Source organism: Xyrauchen texanus, chromosome 35 (genome assembly GCF_025860055.1).
Source record: "Xyrauchen texanus isolate HMW12.3.18 chromosome 35, RBS_HiC_50CHRs, whole genome shotgun sequence".
Classification (NCBI taxonomy): domain Eukaryota; kingdom Metazoa; phylum Chordata; class Actinopteri; order Cypriniformes; family Catostomidae; genus Xyrauchen; species Xyrauchen texanus.
Window position 1 is genome coordinate 13,396,116 of NC_068310.1, and position 17,231 is coordinate 13,413,346.

At 37.6% G+C, this 17,231-nt stretch overlaps 1 protein-coding gene across 1 annotated transcript in view; it reads left to right on the top strand.

Moving 5' to 3' along the window:
• Positions 1–17,231, top strand: part of LOC127628969 (plexin-B1-like) — a 121,269-nt gene that overhangs the window by 35,254 nt on the left and 68,784 nt on the right. The window lies entirely within an intron of this gene.

The window sequence follows — 17,231 nt, forward strand, 5'->3', positions numbered from 1 at the left end:
TCGAACAGAGAATGTATATTTTTACCATGCCTCAATAGTGCTGGTAAAAACTGTGCTGCCAAAACCGCACCAACCCACATCTCAGAAAAGCATTCTAAGATGATATTCTTCTCACCATAATTGTACAGAGCAGTTATCTGATTTACCATAGACTGTCAGTTCAAACCAGTCTGGCCATTCTCTGTTGACCTCTCTCATCAACAAGCCATTTCCATCCACAAACATTTGTTTTTGATACCTTTCAGAGTAAATACTATAGACTGTTGTGCGTGAAAATCCCAGGAGATCAGCAGTTATAGAAATACTCATACCAGCCCATCTAGCACCAACAATCATGCCACTGTCCAAATCGCTGAGATAAGTTTTATTAATATGATGGTTGATGTGAAATATTAACTGAAGCTCCTTACCCATATCTGTATGATTTTATGCACTGCACTGCTGCCACATGATTGGCTGATTATTTAATCACATGGAAGATTGTTTGTTCCAGATGGGCTGGTTTGAGTATTTCTGAAATCTGAACTGTTTCTGTACAAATTTGCCAAACTCTGATCTATGAATCTGGATGTTGAGAAGATGTGTGGCTAATAAAAGATCGAAACGTCACACACTGACCTCTTGGCTTAATTCAAAGGATACCCATTTCAAAGTTGCATGTTTTTATTGTTGCTGGAAAGTGAGTGGACTATGTATTATTTTATTAAAATCAGAAGACCTTGACTGTGACATCAAATCCTTGTCCTTACTGCAATGTCTAAATATTTTCGTGTGGCCAAGACTAGTTTAAATATGGGAAGTTCAGATGTTGCTCAATAACCACTAACAATTCAATTCAGTTTTGTCTAACAAGTTTACTAAAAAGTTGGGAGACATTTCACTGTACATTTTAGCATTTTTCTTAATTACTCTTATATGTAATTAACACTCTTATATGTAAGCTGTCCTTATCACCGTAAAAACGTTAATCACAGCACCATCACGACACCATCACCCAGCCCTATTTCAAGGTCAATTCAAAGGAAGTCCTTTTAATAGAGCAGGGCATTGCATAATGGTCTGTTAATTCAGCGTCGGCCCTAATCAAAGCTCCAATAGATAAGCAGAGAATCTGCACTATACGGTAGCGTTCTTTATCAGGCTGTCTGAATCAGCCTCTCGCGATTGATTCCGGGGAGAACAGAGCCTCTCTGTGTCTATGGCCCAGAGGAGCTTGTCCTGCAAGTGACTGCTCATATTAATCATTTATGTGGTTCCCAGGTGCCTGGCCTGTTAACTGTCTTGCAGTGACCACAGGGGAGAACCCCACTGCTTTCCTCCTCTGCACATTTCCAATCCATCTAAACCTCTCTCCTTCTCGCCTAATCTCAAGGGCCCACTCGTGCCAGCTGAGGATTTACGAGCTCGTTCTCCCACCCTCTGTCACTCTCTATCTCTTTCCATCCCTGATTTTGGAAAGATTGCTTCAATTAAGCTAACAGTGGGGTTCCTTAAGCCATTAGCCATGTTGCTGGAAGCCGTGTGCTGTCTATCTCCGCTTTGCTCCCTGTAGATTGAGAAACCACATGCTGCTGTCTGTACACTGTCTGGTTATTCTTGTCACAAGCTCTTTTACAAAAATATTTTTCAAAACCAAATTAGGCTGGAGGAGTATCAGTGCAGGTTTTTTTTTATTGTTTAATATGTGGCAACCTTGGTTTTAATTGGTTATTTGTTCATGACTCTTTGTTCCCTTTTACAAAAACCATACAGGTTTACCAATATGTTTTTTGGGGGGAGGGGGGGTCAGTGGTTGACGCAGTTATTGATGTTAGACTGTAATACAGTTTCATGATAGCAAATGAGATATTCACATACTGTACAAAAATCCTTAAAATATATCACTAAATGAACTCTTATTCCAAACGATTTATATAAAAAATTCATTAATACATTAAATTTAGAAAATATGCATTTTCTGTTTTATAAGGCTGTTTTTAGAAGCAACGCAAGGAGGAACTGCCTCTTCTCTCAGTCAGTCAATTGGACACAATTAGTGCCAAATATTGAGCAATAATCAAAACATTTTTAGATCATATGAACTATCTGTAAAAGATTATGCTAATCTTGGTAATCTAATACCATGGAACTTTTATACATACCCTGCCAGATTAGGTGCCCATTCATACCCAAAAATTTTGCATCCATCAACATTGTTTTTCAATTGTTTTTGAATGTAAACATGTGCTAGATGGATGTTTTTGACCATTACTCCTTGGCTCACACCTTTTATTCATTGCAATTGTCTAGCTTTTGTTTAGCACAGGAACCCGTTTGGTTTGAACAGCCCCTTTAGCCAAGGTCACACTACACTTTGCACATCCAAACGCAGGAGACCGGAAACACTATCTCGTTCGAAGAAATTTAGCATTTCTCTGCAGGTAAAGTTCAAGGTTTTTTTAACCCTGATCTGTGAATTCAGATGAGAAGTGTGATCAATAGAAGATAAAAATCTCACAATCTGACTCAGTACAAAGAATACATAATTAAGGCCCCAATTTACTTCATACGAAATCGATGAATGAACAGTTGTGATGTCATTTAGAAAAACATCTGGCCAAAAAGGCGTTTATGAGTTAATTTCGGTGGCTCGCCGGGGCAAACCTTTGGGAAAACTTCTGACCGGCTGCTAAACACAGGTCTTCTTACAGTCATTGGTCCACATCAACAGTAGGTGTGACCTGGAGCTCGACCTACTTTGAGGCCGACAGCTGATTCCCATTCTGTCAGTTAAGATCAGTCAACATGAACACATGTATGTTATTAGCGAGGTAGTGCAAATTTACAAGTATGATCATTAATGTAGAGACATTATGCAAGAACATGTTGTGAAGAGGAGGAGGGCAAAATTCATGAAAATCATTCGGTTTTTATTATAATGCATAAAAAGAGAATTTGTGCCTGGGTGTGGGTAATTAAAACTTACTTGCACATCAATTGTAAATCCAAGAGTGGTCTTTCCTTCATCACGATGGCATGAACGCTCCACATTGCTTTCATCTTGCATCGAGATGTACTGCTGACAGTACGTGCCCACTGGTATTTTCTACTATTAGCTTTCAGTACACAAGTAATGATATCATCTTAAATATGCCTGATTACAGTTATAAAAATGCCAACTTCTTTTTCAAATGACCAATGTATAGAAAGTGTTGATTTATTAACGTTTGCTTACCCAGCTACAGAATTGCCTCAAAGAATGCGTGTAATCGTCATTTGAAGTCTGGATTAAAAGCACTGGAATTCACCATTACCAGTGGGCACACAGTGTTTGAGACTATTGATGAGCAGTGGGACTATGAGTTAATAAGAGCCATTCTATGTTAACATCTGTGCGTTACTGTCTGTCCTGTAGGCCTACAGAGCCCCTTGATGACACAACTTGAATGTGTTTAAATTTATATTACAAGCTAACTTAAACTGATATAAAAATATAAAAACACCCACCAGATTGGCCTGTGATGCTGTGGAATTCACCTGCCAAACAGGAAATTTACCCACGTTTGGTGCTTAGTGGGTGTTCATTTTGGACGCTTTTCACACATCTGCCTTGAGCAAGTTATGCCTCTTTTATCATCGTTATTTTGTCTGTTATTTACCCATTAACACTCTTTTATACACCCACTTTACATTCTCATAAAATGAGGCACAAAATAATTGATAACACATATTTTATTGTCACGTAGGTAAAGTTTTTACGTCTTGAGCATACTCAAATTTAAATGTACCTCTAAATTCCATCCCACAGCTGTGTGGCGGTGTCTGAATGTTCACAAAATTTCTGTTTACCCCTGAACAAAGAAATTCTACTGAAGTATATTGGGGCCTTTATTTTTAGGGATTTGCACAAACCCCTAAGCCAAAGAATTACACTTTATTGCATTACATGTCCCAGACCGTATGTACTATAAATAGGAACGATACCTGAAGATGTGCAGCTTGTTGAGGAGAGCTATACTATTATGTTTTTAAACAATCTGTCTCTTAACTGGGTGGACATTAAAACAGGCAAAAAATTATATAGAAAACCATCAATACACTAAAAACACCCTGATCTCCTTAGCAACCATCCACAACAGCCTAGCATTGTGGCGGCTACTTTTGCATGGGAAAACACCACATGCATTTTCTTCAGAAAATTAAAAAATCTAATTTCGAATGTATCTATAGGATTGAGGAGAAAGTGCAAATAAATCTAGAGTGCGTGGAATAAAGATTTAAGCTCCGCTTGAATGACAGACAGATGTCCAAACGTGTGTCCTTTGTCTTGACATTGAGGGCAGATGCGAGCTTCTTGGTGGACAGCATCATGGAGAGCTCTCGCTGTGAGAGGAGGCATTTGCTGAGCCTTTCAGAGACCATCTCCTGTTCCTCGGCACTCGTCGCAATCTCTTTTCAGCCCCAGCGGAACTCTTCACCTCTTCATGTTCTCATTTTCTTCCCTTTTCTCCCCATGCCGTCGCTCACACAGAGGAAACAAACAGACAGATGTCTTATTTTCTACCACCTGCAGAGCTCCACCCACCAGGGTTTATCTTCCTGTGGTCTGGCCTCCGACCCACGTTCATGCCCACTGGCAGTGACACAAAGGCTTTTCAGCTTGGCAAACGAACATCGATCGGCACCGATTTCCTGTCAACGATGACTGAGAGGGTTGGAGATTGATCACTTGCAATTGTCTAATTGTGTGTGTGTGGGTTTGTGTGCATTCTTATTTGTGTGTTTTCATCAAAGTGTTTGAATGAAGCCAAAAAGAAGGGATTTTATAAAGTGCTTGAAAACTGTAGACCTCCCACTCCAAACGCTATGGCTTAGATTCTTCTCATTTGCAATCTGCCAGCAACGACAATGTGTGTGTCCGGGGGTAGTCCATTGTCTTTCAAAAGAAGCTGTCCCCATTCCAAAACTGGAACAGAAGGTCATGAAAGCGCCCTCCGTCCTACGCCTGAAAATCTCATTTGTTGATGCAGATTTTACTGTGTTTGTAATGCATGTCCGAAATTCAGTCGCTCTATGCTGACCTTCTCCTAGAACGTTGTGTTGTCCTGTATTTAGAGTAATTCATCAAGAGCCGTCTACTTGCTCGATACTCGCTTAATCATAATGGAAAATCTCACCCAAAAATTACAATTCTTTCATTATATACTAACAACATCCTTTCACTGCATTTTGAAAGTAAAAGTTGGGTTTGACTCGTTCCATGTACTGTGTGTCCAAAGTGTGTCCATTTGTCATTGAATTATGTCTATTTATATCCTTCTTTTCTTTAGAGTCGGTTGTTGATTAAAAACAACAAAAAATAGACATTTAAAAATATACTTTTCACCCATAGCACGGAAGTAAACTATAGTAACATACTATGTTATCGTACATTTCCACTGGTGTGTTTTGAGCAAGTGTTTTCAATTCCTTCCTATGGAAGTGGTTCCCTAGCGGCACTTTGAGCGTTTTTTCTTCAGCATCAGTGGAAACGCACCCTCAGACTGTATAAAATTGCTTATGTCCCCGCTATGCCAGTCACCAAGTTCCGGGTCCGGACCCCGGATTGATTCCATCCAGACTGTAAGACATCATGACGACGGTTACGCCCTCTCATCGTCTCTAGTGATCAGTGCGACAAAACAACAGTGCTGGTTACATCATATCTGATCTTTCTGCGCTGTATATAATACTGAAACACGCTTCACTGATGCCCGCTCCCGCTCCGCATGTGTTTCCTCTTTTTCCCGCATGTGAGTAACATGAACCTCATGTATGAACCTCCATACAGTATCATTCCTCAGTCACAAGGGCGTCTATGCCCCCATACTTGAATATCTGTAAAGAAATATGAAAATAAATGAATTTAAAAATGATATATACTGTCATTATGATTCAAAATGAACAGATCATATTATAACATTCATATTCGACTGCACCCGATTGATAAATTATAAAATATTGTAATATTTTAATGGAAGATCCCTCAGACACCACTGCTTTGGCTGTCTCTGGGCCCCCAACGCAGTTTTGTATAGACTATTTTGACGACTTCTGCCAACTTGGAAATTCCCAAAAATGTGCAAATGTGAATCAATATCGTGATAACTATCGAATGATATGAAAAAGAATATTGTGATAATATATTTGTCATATATATATATTTATATATATATATATATATATATATATATATATATATATATGTGTGTGTATATATACAATTTCAATTGATCATCATATTGATGGATCAAATATAATTTGTACATTTTAAAAAAAGCTCAAGGGTGACCAAAATGTTATGAAAATCTAATGAGAAAAATGTATTTGTAAAATGAATATTTTAGTGATGTACCTAGTAATAAGGTTCCCTGTATGATTAAAAGTAGTAGTTGAGAAATAATTTCTTTCATATGTAAGCAAAGTAGACATAGTAACTGAAATATACCCAAATTAATCTGAATCGAATCGTGTCCGTACCCATTCTTAAATAAAAGTACCATATAAGTAGTCTTTATGACTTGTGCGCTATATTGTAAGTCTGAACTTCTAAAGCCACACGATAGCTTTGTGTGAAGAACAAACCCAAATTAAAGATCGCTCCGTCCAATTTGTGACCCGGATCAGCCAATTCATTGAAAAGAACTGGCTCAAAAGAACGATTTGTTCACGAGTTGGACAGCATCAATACTCACTGACTTAACAACTTACTGGAGGTGAGGATTATATATGAAAAATGACTTAAGTCTATTCCTCACACACAGTTTTAAGTCATTGTATGTAGAGATGTCCCGATCGATTAGCCTTTCATGTAAATCGGCTGATATTAATCTTAAATCTGTGATCGGCAATTGGCCGATCGTGCCTAGATTTAGGGTTGATCTTTTTTGCAGCATGCAGGCAATCACACATACACTGCTCCTGTAATAAATGAGTGCTTTCTCAGCCCTTGAAGAATGACAGAATGGCCTATTTGGCAATTCTAAGCATTCACGAATTTAAACTTTCAGACATGATGCTATTGAGATGAATATTCCGGTTTGTTTTTAAAAAATGTGTAAGAATTACATGTGTAAGATTATTAATTTGTCCATTTTCTAGAGTCATTACGGTATTTATTCAGACTCGTTGCTCAGTGAACAGGAAGAGGATATAGATGCTGATAACAGGTTTAAAAACAAATTAAACAACAAATAAACATGTAAATACATGATGCATGGCTTGAGTTGTGACAATTAGACATTGTGTTTAGTGATAGAGACTGTTTGAGCAATCATGAGCGCTTTTAGCTTTACTCTCTTTGACATGAGCGCGCTTTGTGTCAAAGACGTGCACTCTCCAGGTGCTCTCAATATCTCATCATCAGTCACTCGTCCCAATTTAAATCAGATTAAAGTTGGGCACAATATCACTATCAATATAACTGTTTAACCTTCAATAACGACACCACGTCCTAATAATTAGTGATTTGTGTTACAGCAAAACTCAAAGACAGTTAACAGACCATAGATATTAATGATTTCTCACTGGAGCAGTTTTAGAGCTTGTTATAAATATATTTTTCTTATTTTTGAATGTACCTCTGCGGTGTGTGATGTTTGTACTGGTTGTCAGTATGTCACAATGGCATTTTGATATTGACAACGGAACTATTAATAACTGTTTCATTATTGTTGAACTTGGACCTGTTCAAGTGTAACTGTTTACGCCACTTAAGTGGAATCCTGACATTTTTAATTGAGTTTTTATAGATTTTTTGTTGTGACTATTCAAGTCAAGCTGTTTACACCATTTGTAAGTGTATGTAAGATTATATTATTAAAGTTAAAATAAGCTATTACACCATTCTAAGTAGAAGTTGATTTTATATGTGAGTTTTATAAAAATAAGTTAAATGCATTAAGCAGAAGACATCTTTTAGTTACTTTGTTTACTTAGTTATTTTTGTAAACAAAAAAAAAAAACAGTCTGCAGCTGTATTATCTAGACAAATATCGGATCAGGACTCGGTATCGGCAGATATTTAATATTTAAATATCGGATCGGGATCGGCAGCCAAAAAAGCTGATCGGGACCCTAATTGTAAGCGATTGGAGTGTTGTACACAAGTCGTTTGGGGTACTTTTATGCTTCTTTAATGGTGCTTTTTAATGGGAACTGTGAACTGTTGTTGAATGAAAATAGCACTAAAGATACTTCAGAATTCTCCTTTTGTTTACCACAGATAAATAACAAAACAGCATATTAATTAAATGACATGAGGTGAGTAAATAAAGATAGAACTATACCTTATCTGAAATAATAATGTAATGTATTGATTGTGATTCATGTGTCCTCAGCTCCATGTAATTCCCTTGTTTCAAATTATCCATATGCAATAAAAGCTGCATGGCTGTGTTGGCAATGTACGCTAATATTCCCTCAGGCTTTGCCCACTCAAAAATCAATCAGAAAAAAGTTGTTTTCATACTGAGTGGTGCTGCCTGACTGTTTGTTTGCTGCTTTGTTAACAACTGACTCTAAATTGACTTCTCAGCCTTCCTACTCGGAAGTCAATTTCTGTTGATTTAATCTCAGTTAATTCAGGATGTATACTGTTACAACACCTAGGCTGTTTTGGGTGTTTTAATATGAAAACTTTGGTTTTTATTTATTTTAATATTTAATTGTTCGGTCTAAATGTACAACCGTTTCTGAGGTATTTTTTTGTAGGAAATTCGTTTTTATAACATATTCAAATACATTTTGATGGTAATGTGAAGGACAAATAAACACAGCATTGTCACAAAATACATGACAAAGTCATTGGTCTAATATTCAAGCCTACGTTACCGTTGCCACTCATTTTCAGCACCTTCACAACAATTTGCTAGCCTATTAGCTTAATGAGTTTGGTTTAGCTATAAAACACAGCCTACTTAATGTAACGCCACCGTCTTGTCTTAATATAGCTTAAGTTGTTTAATATAGTTGTCACTGTCTTAATATAGCTTAAAAAAAAACAACCTCAGTGTTCTGTTGTTTGCTGAAATAATGAACATAAGAGTCTTCATGTACTCCCGGCATCAGAGCCACTGAAGACACAGTGGACAAGTCAAGGTTTTGAAGGAAATGTGCCCCAAAACATACAAAAATGTGTGTATGTTTGTGCAAATCATTTTTACACCGGACTGCTTTGTGAATGAATGTCAATATAAAGAAAAACATTTGATTCTCAAGCATGGATCAGTACCAACTTTTTGTGTTCCAGCTTTATATCCTGAAGATGTAAGTATCACACTTTTTATATTTTGGGAATGTTTGCAAATCGCCTTTCTGAATGTGCTTGTTAGCTGATTCCACGGCTAATGCAGCTAAAGTTACCATTGTCTCTGATTGTATTCACGGAGACCATATATATATATATATATATATATATACACTCACCTAAAGGATTATTAGGAACACCTGTTCAATTTCTCATTAATGCAATTATCTAATCAACCAATCACATGGCAGTTGCTTCAATGCATTTAGGGGTGTGGTCCTGGTCAAGACAATCTCCTGAACTCCAAACTGAATGTCAGAATGGGAAAGAAAGGTGATTTAAGCAATTTTGAGCGTGGCATGGTTGTTGGTGCCAGACGGGCCAGTCTGAGTATTTCACAATCTGCTCAGTTACTGGGATTTTCACGCACAACCATTTCTAGGGTTTACAAAGAATGGTGTGAAAAGGGAAAAACATCCAGTATGCAGCAGTCCTGTGGGCTGAAAATGCCTTGTTGATGCTAGAGGTCAGAGGAGAATGGGCCGACTGATTCAAGCTGATAGAAGAGCAACTTTGCCTGAAATAACCACTCGTTACAACCGAGGTATGCAGCAAAGCATTTGTGAAGCCACAACACGCACAACCTTGAGGCGGATGGGCTACAACAGCAGAAGACCCCACCGGGTACCACCCATCTCCACTACAAATAGGAAAAAGAGGCTACAATTTGCAAGAGCTCACCAAAATTGGACAGTTGAAGACTGGAAAAATGTTGCCTGGTCTGATGAGTCTCGATTTCTGTTGAGACATTCAGATGGTAGAGTCAGAATTTGGCGTAAACAGAATGAGAACATGGCTCCATCATGCCTTGTTACCACTGTGCAGGCTGGTGGTGGTGGTATAATGGTGTGGGGGATGTTTTCTTGGCACACTTTAGGCCCCTTAGTGCCAATTGGGCATCGTTTAAATGCCACGGCCTACCTGAGCATTGTTTCTGACCATGTCCATCCCTTTATGGCCACCATGTACCCATCCTCTGATGGCTACTTCCAGCAGGATAATGCACCATGTCACAAAGCTCAAATCATTTCAAATTGGTTTCTTGAACATGACAATGAGTTCACTGTACTAAAATGGCCCCCACAGTCACCAGATCTCAACCCAATAGAGCATCTTTGGGATGTGGTGGAACGGGAGCTTCGTGCCCTGGATGTGCATCCCACAAATCTCCATCAACTGCAAGATGCTATCCTATCAATTTGGGCCAACATTTCTAAAGAATGCTTTCAGCACCTTGTTGAATCAATGCCACGTAGAATTAAGGCAGTTCTGAAGGCGAAAGGGGTCAAACACAGTATTAGTATGGTGTTCCTAATAATCCTTTAGGTGAGTGTATGTTCATACATATATTACACTGTCAGTCATATCAGTTCTGATTTGTGGTTGCTGTAGTATCCGAAGCACGAGCTGTAAAGGCACAGCCCTCTTACAGAAAGGGGGCGGGGAGCAGCAGATCATTTGCATTCAAAGAGACACGCACAAAATCAGTGTGTTTTTGATTCCACCCAAAAAGAGGCATTTACAACATGGTATAATAGATGATCCGTGGTTTATTTTGAGCTGAAACTTCAGACACATTCTGGGGACACCTGAGACTTACATTACATCTTGTAAAAAGGGGCATAATAGGTCTCCATTAAATATTTATATGTTTGTTTTTCTGTTATTTCATAACCAAATATCAAACTGCTAACAATATTATCAATGCACCTCAATACCGTAATATCTTGGTAATTTTTGTTACCGTTATCATACCGTAAAAATGTCACACTGTAAAACCCCTATACATCACAAAAGCCTGTTACGCACAAGCTGATTACAACAAAGAAGGGTCATTATAATAGTAACAGTGGTGAAGGGTCTATAACATTTTTGGTCCATAAAATCTGGGTTGATGGTATAATGTATTTTAATACAAAGTTTTTTATTGGTGTGGAAAGCATTTTTATTATTTCATCTTCAATAAATTTGAAATAATAGAAAATGTTCTGCACACTTATAATCAGCATTAATTTTCACCAATTTCAAATCTGTAAAAGATCTGAATTCCCAGTTTCCAAAAGCTGTAAAAAAAAAAAAATGCTGGCGATTAATTGGCAAAACCTGATCTGTCAACCACAAGCAGAGGCTTAACCATTTGTCCCATATACCCCACATAGTGAGAATTGCTTACAGTGTTAAATAGCTGAAATATCCATTACTGTCACAGTGGGGGTGAAAAACTCTTAGGTATTTCATGTGTATGTGTTATAACCAATCCTCCCTGGATATAACACGGCCTCAGGCACCTGTGAATTAATTAACATCCATTACATCAGCTTCACTCACAGCTTGTTGACTCTACTGCTGTCATCACCTTGCTCTTTTCATTCAACACTTTTGTTACCCACCAATAGGCACAAAAAAAATCATCACTAAGTGGTTACCTTTTACTTGACTTGATTTGTTTTAGGGCTTGACCTCTACCTGGAATATTATGCAGTATGTTTGCAATTTGTTTTAACATTGTTAGGCACTTTTTTTTTGGCCGTAGTAGTTCATTTGTATCCTTAGCTAAGATCATTTTCAAGTGCAAGCTCTTTTGGGTCACTTTAATGAGTGTTTCCCATGAACGTGAATCTCATATGTATTTTTGAGATACAAAGTACACAATGTTCATAAAAACATACACACTGTATATATACACGTGTGAAAACATGCATACTAGGAGAGTTCCAGACTACCACTGTAATATTTAGCTCTGACGTCAATCCTGTGTTTGCCTCGGAACCTGTGAGAAAAGCCACTCTGTGTGTGAGTATTCACGCACAAGGCTCTCAGTGTGAGACTGCCAGACAAATACACCCAAACAAAGGCACAACAGACTCCTCAGAAGAACTGTGCAACTGTAGGTACATATATAGAAAATGTAGGGAATATATTTAAAATAAACATCAATATTTGCTTTAATATTTCCGTAAAGCAATGGAAACTTATCAGACTTAGACTCTAAACTGCTTTATGCTGGGTTGGAGTAAACCATCAAGGTTTACACCAACCCAGCATAAAGCAGTTTAGAGTAAACTTGTATTCTTAACTTGTGTCAAAATACTAAGAATGGCTTCAATTTGCTTCGATTCCTAGACTTAAAAATAAGTGTCCCAAATTATTCAAGAGCACTGGAGAGGTATTCTAGTTAGGAGTAGCAGGATGCATGGTGACTGCATTATGTAGAGATTATAATTCCAAATAATAATTATTATTGGAAATCTTCGCTCGAGCACGGTGAACCTCCATCAGTGATGCCACTTTACAGTAGAGAAAACCTGTTTCTATGGAACAAAAAAAGACATTTGAAAAATAACAGAGCTGCATATGAAAAGAGCCCAATCCATCCAAGCGCTCTATATAACGTTTAATAGAAGCTCATAGTTTCGTATTGGGTGTCAGGTTCTGCAGGTAATGCACTTGAGAGCTGTTTAAATCCAGCTCATATCTTACATTTTACTGATTTATTCTTATTTTCTATTCTTATAATTTAGCAAAACAGCTTGTCCAAAAGAGCAGTCATTTTAACTTCAAGGAGGTTTACTTCATTGAGTGAGATCATGGACATGTGTGTCAACCAAACGGAGCACAACGGCAGAGAAAGGGACTGTAATATTTTTTACTTAAATATTGATTATAATGAACATCAATGTTACCTCTAAATGGAGCCATGTTTAAAGCAGATAAAGATGCTGAATACCACCCCTGGAGTGTGAATGGCGTGAAGCCTCCACACACGCTATGTCTCTGCGGTAACATGCTCGGCAAGGCAAGGCAAGTTTATTTATATAGCACATTTCATACACAATGGTAATTCAAAGTGCTTTACATAGAAGAGATTAAAATAAGAATAAAAAAATAAATAAGAATAATTGAAACAGTTTAGAATATAAAATAAAATACAGTACAAACAGTCGGACACACAGTGCTCATTCAGTAAATGCAACAGTTAAACAGATGTGTTTTGAGTCTGGATTTGAATGTGACTACTGTAGGAGCACATCTGATCTCTTCTGGAAGCTGGTTCCAGCTGCGGCTGGCATAATAGCTAAAAGCAGACTCTCCTTGCTTAGAGTGAACCCTTGGTATTTCTAGCTGATGTGATCCTAATGATCTGAGTGATCTGTTGGGTTTATATTCAGTGAGCATATCTGCAATATATTGAGGTCCTAGCCCATTGAGTGATTAATATACCAGTAATAATACTTTAAAATCAATCCTAAATGTTACTGAGAGCCAGTGTAAAGACCTGAGGACTGGTGTGATATGTTCATATTTTCTGGTTCTGCTCAGAATCCTGGCAGCAGCATTCTGTATGAGCTGCAACTGTCTTATGGTCTTTTTGGGAAGGCCAGTGAGGAGTCCATTACAATAATCCACCCTGCTGGTGATGAAAGCATGCACACGTTTCTCTAGGTCTTGACTGGAAACAAAGCATCTAATTCTTGCAATATTTTTCAGATGATAGTATGCTGATTTAGTTATTGCTTTGACATGACTACTGAAACAAAGGTCTGACTCTAGAGACACACCAAGATTCCTGACTTGATTTTTAGTTGTATGACCCCTAGCGTCAAGGTATGCATTCACCTTGAGAACTTCATCTTTGTTTCCAAACGCAATGACTTCAGTTTTGTCTTTGTTTAACTGAAGAAAGTTTTGGCACATCCAACTGTTTACTTCATCAATGCATTAGCACAGGGAGTCAGTGGGGCTGTAATCGTTAGGTGATAGGGCTAAGTAGATCTGTGTGTCGTCTGCATAGCTGTGGTAAGCAGTTTGGTTCTTTCTCATTATTTGGCTCATTGGGAGCATATACAGGTTGAACAGGAGTGGTGCAAGAATTGAGCCTTGAGGGACTCTGCATGTCATGGACGTCCACTCTCACTTATGGTGTCCTATACTCACATAATAACCTCTCCCTTCTAAGTTTTTTTTTTATACTGAAGTTGGGCTAGTTATTGACAGACATGCTCCATGGAAATCCATTAAGGTTAAAGGCCATCATCTGCCCTGGGTTAATGGTGATCTTATTAATCTTTTTAAAAAGAGGGATAGGGCCTGGGTTAAACATAAACATACACAACTGCCTGAAGACTGGGAGAAATACAAACGATTACGAAATTTATGTACAACTCAAACAAGAAACGCTAAAGCCTGTTATTATCGAGATAGCCTGTCAAATGAACTAAGTAACCCAAAGCAATTCTGGATGCGAGTTAACACTCTAGTTGATAAGTCCAATAATACTTCAAATAATATGATAATTAATAATGAAATAACTAATGATCCAGCTGTGATTTCTAATGCCTTTAGTTTGCTTTTTTCTCAAATACCGCTTGTCCAACCTCCTGTTTTTCTCGCAGACCCGTGTCTTAACAGCCAACCCTGCGGTAGTTCTTTCAAATTTAGACTGGTTAGATCAATGGAAGTTCAACAGGCTATTAATAAGCTTTCCAATAGCAGTAGTCCTGGCCCTGATGGTCTTGAGGGTAAGTTTATTAAACTTGCCTCGCATGTACTAGCACCACCATTGGCTGTGCTTTTTAATATGTCATTTGATACATGTGAAGTGCCTCTTGCTTGGAAATGTACTAAAGTTATTCCTTTGCACAAAGGTGGAGACTCACAAATTCTGAACAATTATAGGCCAATATCAATAATTAATAGTGTGGTTAAAGTTTTTGAGAAAATAATTTTTAATCAATTATCTGGTTATTTATCTGATAATAATTTACTTACTCAATGCCAATCAGGTTTCAGAAAACACTTTTCCACTACCACTGCTCTCTTAAAACTCTCTAATGATATATTTTCTAGTTTTGATGACAATCTGTGTACCGGTGCCATTTTCTTAGATCTCTCCAAAGCCTTTGATTTAGTTGATCACTATATTCTATTAGATAAATTGCATGCTATTGTTCTCGCGAGATCATCTTTACTCTGGTTTAATAGCTGTTTTCATCATCGTCGTCAGGGGGTGTCCTACAGGGGTTGTCAGTCAGAGTATACAGGTATAGTAAAAGGCATCCCTCAAGGTTCTTCTTTGGGACCATTATTATTTTCTATTTTTGTTAATGACATGCCCTTATGTTGTACAGACTGTAATATTCATCTTTATGCCGATGATACAGTCATTTACTGTAGTAAACCCACTATCTCCGGGATAAACCTCGCTTTACAGTATGACTTTAATTCTATACAGCAGTGGCTATTGGCAAATAAACTTCTCCTTAATAAATCAAAGTCCTACTCTTTATTATTCCATAGAAAAACCTTGGATATAGGTGAAAACAACCTTAATCTTTGTTTTCTTGATTCCTCTCCTTTAGAGTCAACTGAGACCTTTAAATATCTTGGTGTTTGGTTGGAAACTGATTTATCTTTCAAAACTCATGTACGAGCATTGACAAACAAACTTTACTCTCGTCTTAAAATACTTTATCAATCTGTTAAATGTTTTAATTTTCCGGTCAGGAAAAGAATAGTCTTACAGCTGCTTCTGCCTATTTTGGACTATGCCGACATTATTTATCAGAACTCTCCTGCTTCTTGTTTGCATTCCATTGATGTGGTCTACAACAGTCTTTGCCGTTTTGTTCTCCGTTGTCCCTTCAGGACACACCACTGTGTGTTATACAGACAGTTGTCCTGGTTGGCCCCTTCGGCCAGGAGACAGTCTCACTGGTTACAGTTTATTTTTAAAAGTTTTTACTTGAATTATCCAGTTTATCTCAAGCAACACTTGGTGCTTTATAATTAGCTATACAGCCTGCGATACAATGATCAGATTTTTTTTGTTGTTCCTAGAGTTAAAAAACAAGTAGGCAAGTATGCATTTTGTTTTAAGGCTCCATATGATTGGAACAATCTTCCTCTTTTTATCCGTTCTTTAACTTCACTTACAGCGTTTCAAGGGCTCTCGGGAATATCTTCGAATATTTGTCTTTGTTTCTAGTTTTGTTTGTTTGACCATGGGCTTCATTGGTCATGTGTTTATTAATTCTAATTTTTATGTCTTCATTTTTATTCATTTATTTATTATTATTGTTATTTTTATCCTCAATTTATTTTTTCTTTTTTTTCTTTTTGTATTACTCTTAGTCCTTGACCTTGTGCAATGCTAGTCATGTGGTTGTTTCTCTATCATGTTATCTATAGGGATCGTGTTGGGTAGGGTGGGGTTGAGCATTGTGAGCTGGTGTGTGTGTGTTGTTGTGTTTTGTTGTGCGGTTTTTGACCGTGATATTTGCTCTGCTGTTTTGGTTCTTTTTTTGCTTTGATGTATTGGAGGACCCCCTCGAAAACGAGATGCTTCATCTCAAGGGGTTAATCCTCGTAATAAAGATATGTTTATAAAATAAAAAAATAAAAATAAGTATGACCTGATCCATTTTACAACAAGCCACATGATAAGATGCACTGATTGATTGTCTCCAAAGCGGATGCAACTGAGATTCGTCCTCTGCCACCTGGATTGAATCGAGTCACTACGCCACCACAAGGGCATAGAGCGCATTGGAAATTGGCCATTCCAAATTGGGGAGAAAAGGGGAGAAAATCACAAAATAAAATAAATCAAAATAGAAAAGTGGCACATTCAAACTGTTCTTTCACACTTTCAGAAATCTGAATTTATGCATTATTTTAAACTATTTTATAAATGTATATTTGAAGTCAAAGAATAATCTGTAATATTCTGGGTGTCTGTCCACCCTAGGCTTTTTCCTCTCCTGCACATAGTCTGGCTGCCGGCATAAATATTAGACCATGTTTACAGAGATTTGTTTTTGCATCATATTTGTATTATCTTTTGGAATTCCATATCTGTGCACAGTCTTTCTTTTCCTGGAAAATGGAAAATAAATTAATCTTTGAT